Source organism: Pinus tabuliformis, chromosome 5_1 (genome assembly GCF_031772625.1).
Source record: "Pinus tabuliformis cultivar Carrire ecotype Pingquan chromosome 5_1, CPIR1, whole genome shotgun sequence".
Lineage (NCBI taxonomy): Eukaryota > Viridiplantae > Streptophyta > Pinopsida > Pinales > Pinaceae > Pinus > Pinus tabuliformis.
This window is the reverse complement of record NC_142305.1, coordinates 591,647,465-591,658,103: the sequence shown is the minus strand read 5'-3', so window position 1 is coordinate 591,658,103 and position 10,639 is coordinate 591,647,465.

Sequence of the window (10,639 nt, the reverse complement as noted above, 5' to 3'; positions counted from 1 at the left end):
GTAAACTTGTTATTTGATCGTTCTTGATGCTTGTCTTAATCTCTCCACCATTATTTAAAAAATCATGACATGAAGTTTTTCTTTAAAATGATTCTTTGGGGTAGTGAGATCAATCAGTAATGATTAGTCATCAAAAACTTTTCATGTCATCCCTTATATTAAGGAGCATTATTTTTCTCCCCACCTATTAAGTAACCTACTAAAGGTTAATTATAATCAAATTTTATTTTAATATATAAGGATTAATTGGGGATAGTAGGTTCATTATGAGCCAACCTACCATGATCACGGGTATTAAATAAAGTGACATTACCATTATTTTCTCACCAATTAAAGTGGTGGCTTTAGTTGTAAAATTGAAAGACAAGGGGTCCCATCACAAGCCACGTTGCTCATCTTTTGTTAATGTTTGTGAATGATTGTCATTAGATGGTTACCAAGCTAGGATAGTGGCTTTCAATTAATTTCTAAACTAAAATAAATGTTTTTATATGACTCTGAACCTATATCTAATAGATGGGGACAAAAGAATTTCATTAGGTTGAAATACATCCTCGAGGTTATAGACACCTGTGGGCAGCAACGACCATGCATGTGGTATTAAATTTAATTTGACACTATGATTTACTTGGTCATCTTTTATTTTTACTTGAGATCTTTATCAATAAGTTTACTTATTAGCTTATATTTTATTTAGTTTTTGAATTATGATGGAAATGATTTTGGCATGTTGCAAATTGTTGTTCATACAAATCAGAGGTGAAAGCTTTTGGGTTATTTGAGAGCTATCATAATACAACATCATATCATAATTCCATTATTTCTATAGGTTATGAATTATTAAATCAAAGATAATTGGCTTGCCAGTCAGTCGCCATGTTGGCACGCCAACCTACTCCCTTGATTTTTATTAAAAATATAAGTAAAAGGGCCCTAATGGAAAATTTCTACTATTTCTTCCAGTTGTTTTGGATTTGATTGAAATGAGCTTAATGGATAGGTTTTTTTAATGGGATTATCGACTTCAAGGTATTTAAGATATTTTCTTTTACTAGTTGATTTCATTGATCATATTTTCATTCAATTGCAACATCATGATTATTTTTCTTTGGGTTATTGCAAATAATTTATGAATGCGCTAGGAATTTATAACATGTGAATTTGAAAGTGTAAAGGTATGTTACAAAATCTTTAATTTTATAGCAATCCTCTTTGATATCTATCACATATTGATCTTTTTCACCCCATTTATTTCACCTTCTCCACAAAACTTTGATTTCTCAGAGTTTGTTTTGCTTTATTTGATTTGTTTTTGGTAGTTTTTCAATAAATGGATTTTGGCACATTTTCACTAACAATTTTAAAAATCAATAAATGCTATCATTACTTTTAAAATATATCTAAATTCTCTATCCTCGTGACTACTAAAATGATTCCAATAGATATTAGATCAAGGTGATCAAGGTTTGAATAAAATTAAAATGAGAATACTTTATATGTAAATATGTGAAATATATATACTATAAATAATATTACTAAGAACCAACATAGATCCATATTAACTAAGGCTCCAAGTGATGAGAGCAAACAAATTGACTAACAATAATAGAGGAAAGATAGTGCATGATTATTTTAAATTTTTATTATTTTATTTTCTTTGATATGATTGATCCAAAATATAGGTTTAATATTTTACAACCAAATGAGTTTTTTTAATTTAGATACTTTCTTAAACACAATATCATGGAATCAAATTTAAGAGAGTGGGGGGGGGGGAGGAACGGAGATAGTGATAAAGCTACAGAGAGAAGAGAGAGAGAGAGAGAGGAAAGAGAAAGAGAGAGAGTGATGGGGGGAGATAGAGAGTGAGGTGGGAGAGAGAGGGAGAGAGAGGAATGAAGACATAAGGAGGGGAAGAGAGAGAAGGAGAGAGGGAGAATGAGAGAGATGGAGTTGGAGGGTGAGAGAGGGAGGAAGAACAAATACACAGAGAGATAGAGGTGGAGAAAGAGGGGGTGAGAAGAAGTGACAAGGGAGAGATGGGGAGAGAGTGAAGGAGAGAGGAGGGAAGATAAAGGAGAGGAGGAGATATGGAAAAGGGGGAGAAAGAGAGAGGGGAGACACAGAGATGGAGGTGAGATAGATAGGGAGAGAGGGAGGGAGATAGTGATTAAGTTATAGGGAGAGAGAGAGAGAGAGGAGAGAGGAGAGAGGGAGAGAGAGAGAGAGAGAGAGATGGGGGGAGAAACAAAGGGGGTGGGAGAGAATGATAGAGAGAGGAAGGAAGAGAGAGGAGGACTCAATAGAGAGAAGGAGAGACAGATGGAGTTGGAGGGCGAGAGAGATGGAGGGAATAAGAAATACATAGAGGGAGGAAGGTGGAGAGCGAGAGGGAGTGATAAGGGAGAGATAGAGAGAGAGTGCGGAGAGAGAAGAGAGGGAGAGAAGTCAAATAGAGGGAGAGAGAGCGAGAGGAGAGAGAGATGAGAGAGAGAGAGAGAGAGAGAGAGAGAAGGGGAAGAGATAGAGAGAGGGAGAGAAAGAGAGAGGAAGAGAGAGAGATAGTTATGGAGAGAGAGAGTGTATATGTTTGGGGGGTGCTATAGAGCGAGGGAATACGAAAGAGACATAGATACAAAGATAGATATTATAAAGTATTATATAACTAGCCTAAATCCATCTTAACCCTGGATCTATCTAGCATAGTGAGTGATCAAATCTCTCGAGATGCAAACCTTTCCTCAAGTTTTGCACTCAAAAAATAGGTTTGCGCCTTGAGATGTTTGATCCCTCTCATTTCTTGATATATCCAGATTAAGATGGATTAGGTTATTTTCGTTTACATTCAAGGGAAAAATCAAGGACTAGCTTTAAAACAGTTTTTGTCATATTCTATCTTTAATTGGTACAGTTTGTTGAAGAATTTTTTAGATGCTTTGGAGATCTATGATAAAAAATAAGATATATGAGGAATTAAGGGTGTTACTAATTGTGTAAAATTTATCTTCAGAGAGATTTGCAAATAAATTTAGTCATGTTCTTTTTAATTTCATCTTGATGATTTGTATTCTATTATATGTCTTTTTATGATGGTTGTGCCCTTTCCTTGATATAGATTTGATTGCATTTGGAAGACTAGATAAATATCGTAATACCAAATTGCAACATGAGTCTTCTTTACAAATTCAGATGGATTCGTCTAAAAATTTACATTCTCAAGGTTCTACTGAACAAGAAGAAGAGGTAAAATCAGCAAAACACAGCTCTAATCAAATTAGTCTCTCTCTTGAACAATCGTCTACTAGTAATATAGTGGAATAAATCCTTATTGTTGATCAATATGCATGTGATTTTGAATCTAATTTGTTCTTAGATTCCAATTTTGATGAACATATTGATAATGATTATTCTAATATTCAAATAGAATAGGTTAAAAATGTTGAATTTCATTTGAAAATAGGGCTATAAATCTAGATCAACAAAGCACATTTTATTCTAAAGAATGGATATATGCTTGACATGAGGTTGTTCTTCACTCTTATGAATTTTCGAACATACACGAGGCAAATATTAATGATCATTTAATGTATCTTTATCCATCATCTAATCGTAATAAACATGATAAGGTAAGTGAAGAGGTGCCTCTTGAAAATTTTTCTGGTTTCAAATATCATGATTCAAAGGACCTTTTCATTTCCTATCTCAATTATTTTTATTATTTATAACCCGATCTATTTGTAGATGTTGGTGCACATTATCCTAAGCTATCTTATATGGTTCCACCACATTTTTATCCTTACGATATGATAAGTTTAGGTGATGTAACAATTGAACATGATTGCTGTAAAATTGAAAATGATCCACCTTCTTTTCACCCACCCATAGGAAGAGATATATGTTATATAAAGATTTGAGTCTAATAGTCTCTCATTGTACACCTGCTCTGGTTGAATGTGAAGGTCTTACACTCCCTAATCACCCTTTGGTTCAATCTAATTTTTATAATTCGTCATCTAGTTTTGAATCATTTGATTAATCGATGGGAAGGATCAAACCATTATTTTCATTTCCATAATGAATCCTCAAAAGATATATTTGTCATCTGCAAACTTTATTTATTCTATCAATGACTTGCATTTTCGCTTTCATGAGAATATAGCACAATGACATGAGGATTCATATTTTGCAAAATCTTGTAACAATGATAGGATCATATTTGTTGTGTTTCTAATTGAAATTTATACAAGTAAGTATGACTTATGTCATTTTTATCATAATATGTTCCAATTCACGTTGCTGATTTGGAACTGCTTTGTTTTTACAATATTCGAGCTGCTTCAATGGTTACACTAGATAGATGATTACACTTGATATTTCAACCATTGATTATTTTAGAATAATTTAGGAGTAGATTAGTTGTGTTTTCACTTTTTCTCTTTTTTGGTTTAAATAATGTAGTTGTGGGAGCTTGCTAGTGATGAAGCTAAGGATGAACCACCATCATAACATCATCAGGGAAGTGTGCTTAATTACGATTCTTTCGCTTTTATTCTTGTTTATTATGAGTATTTTAAAATCAGTAAACAAGATTGCTCTAGGCAAAACAATAATTCACAAAATCTTCTCTCATTAGATGTTTAATGTTTTGGTTCTCCTTGCTTTGAAATAAATATCACAACTACACATTTACTTTAGTTTCTTTTTTCTTTGGATGGTATTGATGTGTAATAAATGGTTGAATCGTTAATAATATTACACCATGTTTAACTTTGAAAGCCAAGTATATACTTATTAAGGGGATAAAACATTAAAAGGGAAAGAACATGTAAGATTTTAAACTTCATATTACCCCTGTCCTATAATAATTTTTTCATTGTTGTCTTCTGTTATGATTGGTACATTGGTAGGTGATAATTTGTTTTTGGCTTATTTTTCATTTTGTTTTGTTTCTATTTGCCTTCCCATTTGTAGGTTTTTGTGGTCCTCTCCTTGGTTTGATGGGGGAGTATATTTTGACATTTTTTTATTCTCTTTGGCATGACCATTGGGTAAACCATTTATTCTAAAGTTTACATAAACCAAATCTTATATTTAAGGAGTATTCTAAATATATTTTTTCTTATGTTGATGCTCAACCCTTCCGATAAGTTAAATTTCTGATTTTGTAAACTTATCATTTGATCGTTCTTGATGCTTGTCTTAATCTTTACACAATTATTTAAAAATCATGACATGAAGGTTTTCTTTCAAATGATCTTTGGAGTAGTGAGACAATCAGTAATGATTGGTCATTAAAAACGTTTCATGCCATCCCTTTCTCTTAAGGAGATATTTTCCTCCCACTATTAAGTAACCTATTAAAGGTTAATTATAATTAAAATTTTATTTTAATACATAAGGATTAATTGAGGGATAGGATGTATCATTATGAGCTGACCTACCATGATCATGGGTATTAACGAAAGTGACATTACCATTATCTAGTCACCAAGCCAAGGTAGTGGCTTTCAGTTGTACAACTGAAAGACAAGGGGTCTCATCACAAGCCAACTTGCTCATCTTTTGTTAATGCTTGTGAATGACATTGTCACTAGCTGGTTACCAAGCCAGGATAGTGGCCTTCAGTTAATTTCTAAACTAAAATAATTCATTTAAATGACTTTGAATCTATATCTAATAGATGGGGCACGAGTATTTCATTAGGTTCAAAGGCATCCCTTTTCAGGCTATAGATGTTTGCAGGAAGAAACGACCATGCCTATGGTATTAAAGTTAATATAACACTATGATTTACTTGGTCATCTTTGATTTTCCCTGAGCTCATTATCAATAAAGTTTACTTATTGGTTTATATTTCATCTAGTTTTTGAATTATGGTGGAAATGATTTGGCATGTTGCAAATTTCTTATTGTTGTTCATACAAATCAGAGATGAAAATTTTTGGGTTATTTGAGTGCCAGCATAGAGACAGCATCATATCATAATTCCATGATTTCTATAGGTTCTGAATTATTAAACCAGAGATCACTTATTTGCCCAGTGAATTTCCAATGTTGACACACCAACCTACTCCCTTGATTTTTATTTAAAAAAAATAAAGGGGCCCTCTTAGAAATTTCTACTATTTCTTCTAGTTGTTTTGGATTTGATCGAAATGAGCTTAATGGAAAGTTTTATGAGAGATTTCTTTTACTGGTTACTTGATTTCATTGATCGTTTTTCATTCAGTTACAACATCATGATTATTTTTCTTTGGGTTATTGCAAACAATTTGTGAATGGGCTAGGACTTTAACATGTGAATTTGAAAGTGTAAAGGTATGTTACTGAATCTTTGATTATGTAATTTTCCTCTTTGATAACTATGACATATTGATCTTGTTCACCCATTTGGTTCACCTTCTGATCGCACAAAGGTTGCTTCACTTTATTTGATTTCTTTTTGGTAGTTTTTCAATGAATGGATTTGGTGCATTTCAATAGCAATTTTGAGGTTTGACGACTTTCATAATGAATCCCTCTTTTGGATTGGCTGGCGAGTTCTGGTTTGATTTAATTCTCACTTAGTATCTTTATAATTTTTTCCCCTTCTGAAATAAATAATGGAATTATATCTGTATAGATGTAAATATCAAATAAATTTCATGTAAATAATATAAACCAATATTTAAATTATGTAAAAGGTAAATTTTAATACCATCCTAGTTTCATCTTAACGTCAAATCTATCAAGTGTCGAGATGGGTCAAACATCTCGAGGTGAAAACCATTTTTTTTGCGTGAAAAACTTGAGAAAAGGTTTGCACCTCGAGATATTTGATTGCTCTCACAGCTTGATGGATCAATATTAATATGGATCTAGCTGGTTATATAATCTCTAATATCTATCTTTATATCTATGTGTCTCTTTCTTATTGCCTCTCTCTATCACACCCCCCAAACATACACACTCTTTCTCTCTCTCTTCTCTCTTCTTTCCCTTCTCTCTCTCTCTTTCCTTCTTCTCTTCTGCTCTCCTTACCTCCCCTCTTTCTCTTCCCTCACTCTTCCATCTCTCCCTTATCACTCCATCTCTCTCTCCCCACCTTCTCACTCTATGTCTTTCTTATTCCCCATCTCTCTCCCCCTCCAACTCCATCTCTTTCTCCCTCTTTTCTCTCCTTCTCTCTATTGATTCCTCTCTCTTTTCCTTCTCTTTGTCATTCTCTCCCACCTCCCTTTGTCTCTTCCATCCCATCAACTCTCTCTCTCTCTCTTCTTTCTCTCTCTCTCTTCTCTCTATCTCGGTCACTATCTCCCTCCTCTATCCTTCTCTCTCTCCCTCCATTTCTATGTCTACTCTCTCTCTTCCCTTCTGTCCCGATCTCTCTCCTCTCCTCTCTCTTCCTCCTCTCTCCCTCGTGCTCCTCATTCTCCCTTGTCACTCCCTCTCTTTCTCCACTCTATCTCTTATATATTGGTTCTTTCCTCCCTATCTCCCCCTCTAACTCCATCTCTCTCTCTCCCTCTCTCCTTCTCTCTTCCCCTCCTTTTGTCTTTATACCTCTCTCTCTCCCACCTCCCTCTCTCTCTCTCTCCCCATCCCTCTCTCTCTCTTTCTCTCTCTCTCTCTTCACCCTCCAGCTTTGTCACAGAATTCCCTTCCTCAGCCTCCAAGAACAGGCCTTGTCCCTCCAACCAACACTTCGGTCCACCTAAAATAACCAAAATAGTCCTTCAATTGACCTTGTTTTCCTTCTTGGTTGCAACCTAAAATAGGGATCTTTATCTCCTCCAACGAGCTCTTCTCTTGTGTATGAGTGTTGCACAATGGATGAGGAAATAATTCCTCCACTCCACCTCTATATATACACATAAAGAGGGCTCCATGAATTTTATGAAGAGTCATGTCTCTTGGATGAATTCCTCAAGCCTACATGACTTGTCTTGTCCAAATATTAATGACAATTAAAAAAAATCATAACTTTGTTTCTAGAGCTCCAATTTGAGTGATCTTTGGTGTGTTGGAATCGCACACCAAGCTCTATCACCTAAAATTTTATCAAGCTCAAATTCAACATGTTTTTGACCCAAATCTTGATGGGTACAAAACTACAGCCTGGGTTCCAAGCCCACAAGTGACCCTTGTGGCGCTTTCCCTCCAACCCCGAACCCTAGGGCTTGGAGTACCTCCCAAGCTACACAAATACATTCTCATTAAAATTTTATGCATCTAACCTGTGCAATGAAGTTTCATCATGTGAGGTGAATAACATTCCATCTATGCAATTTCTTCTATTAGAGTTGTTTCTATCTGGAGGGAAGGGATAGTGTAGGTCCCTCTAACTTGGATCCCCTCCATGTATCTACGAAGGTGTTCAACAATGTTGTAGAGAGGAAGAATCCATTTCCACCTAGATGTTGTACATGGGATACCATTTTCTTGCAATGAGAAGGTGACTTGGGCTTGCTCGTAGATGAGAGGATATAGGGTTTGATCACCTTAGGAATTTGATAATTCTTATTAGCACTGGCAAGGGAATTCAAGTGGCAAATTTCATATCTCACCCTCTAATTATTTGGGTTAATTCTTATTTTTTTATGGTTAGTGTGTCGACCTTCCTTCACTTGTATTGGAATCCAATGAAACTGTATTATCATGTTCATTCTCATCCTACTTTGAATTTTGGCTACATGTTGGACTCTTGTGGTTCCTTCCCCCTGTGAACAACTCCCTTATTTTAGTAGTGTCCCATCCTGCTTCCTCAATTAACTAGTATGGATGTTCCTCAAGTCTCCCCCAATCATGATTAATCTATTGCGCCCTCCTACTCAACCATCTTTTTGGGTAACTTATGCGCCCTTTGGTACCCCTATTGTTAATATCTGTTATTCTCTTACTCTCAGCCATTCCATAATTCCAAGACAAAGAATGAGATGTAGACACAGATTAGTAGGCCCAAAGGGTAGGTAATTCACGAGACTAGTCTCAAGAAAATATGCCACCTAACGTTTATGGATTCCGCATTAGACCATATCCATAACACATTAGATAGGGTTGCCTTGGAAGCAATGGAGGTGATAAATTTTTATGGATGATGATTTTCTAAGTCATTGTTGATTGGATCCCTGATCTAGGCACACATGTGGCCATAAAAACTTATATTTGTGGATTGTGGAGCTCTATTTGTGCCTCAAAATGTTGATAGGCAAAGAATTAGAAGAAAAAGAGGACAATAAAATTAACATTGTTGTTCAAATAAGCATCCTTCATGTGAAAAACTACCAGATTTCACTAGAATAGAGGGATGTGGCATTGCATTTGGATATGATTGATGCCCCCCTACTCTACAAAGAAAAGGGTCCAGCTTCTTCAAGCACCCCTTCAACATCAATTGGCATGTCTACCTCCGCTTAGATGGTTCCATTGTTCACTGTTTTTTTTACATCCCACTTTTTGAATGGTTTTGGTTGTATGTAGCCTTCTTAGGCTATGACCACATAAGGGTTGTAATGGCACTCTCATTTTTACAGAATTTCAATCAACTCTATTAGCAATTTGAATTTCTAATTTATTTTCAATACTTATAAATATCATATGAATTTTCGAACTAAAGTTTTATTTTTTTTCCAATGATATGATTTTCCAAATACAAAAATAAAATAGAAAAAAAAATTGATATATTTCATTTTTAAAATAATTTGTTAATAACACACTATGAAATAAAAAAAATAAAGTGAAAGTAAATTCTACATATACTACTTTGTTGGTTGTTACTAAGGCTATATTACATCCCATATTATCTATAAATATGAAGCATATTTTTTCTAAATCTAGATCCCTTTCTTAGACATCTAAACAATCCATCATAATCATTATAGCAGTATATAAACATGCGTGAGTAATGTGTATATAAGGATTCGCGGGTAACGTATATCTCTAGATCTATATGGCAAGATTTTACCCGTTACCTTGCCACTTAATTGGTACCTAAAGCCATCACTATTATGTCAAAATCCATTTACGTATCATTTATCTACTTGTCAAAAAATTCCATCTGGTTAATGCATCTGGTAAAATAAAGCATTTTAATAGCATAGGGATAAATTAATAAAATAAATGAAATTTTCTTTATTTTAATTTTGATTCATAATGTGAATTTATTATTTTTCTTTTTGATTGTTTACTTTTATGTGAATTCTATATTCAATGTTAATGTCTCATATTGTCATTTGATTCTACTTGTACTTGGCTGTTTATAGCGACATAGATAATCCTTCCAAACTTAAGACCTATACCTGTCCAACATCTTTCTTGTGTGTGTTTTCATTTGTATCCTCATCTATTCGAAGGTAGACAAGCTTTTGTGCTGTCAACTACCTACTAATTGACTTTACATAGGTTTTCTTGTAATTGGTGGGGCTCTATTAACAATTCATTTAAAGTATGAAGTATCACTATACAACTTTTACACTTTGGGAAGGTATTTCAATCTATATACTTTTTAATGTTTTGTTGCTTAGTGAGGGAGTAAAAGAAATTAAATTCACCCACAACATAGATTTATAAAAATAAAAAATGATGAAAATGTATGTACATGCGAAGGAATTTAAAATGACAAAAGATAATTTCGTTATACTAAGACGTGTATTTTACAGTC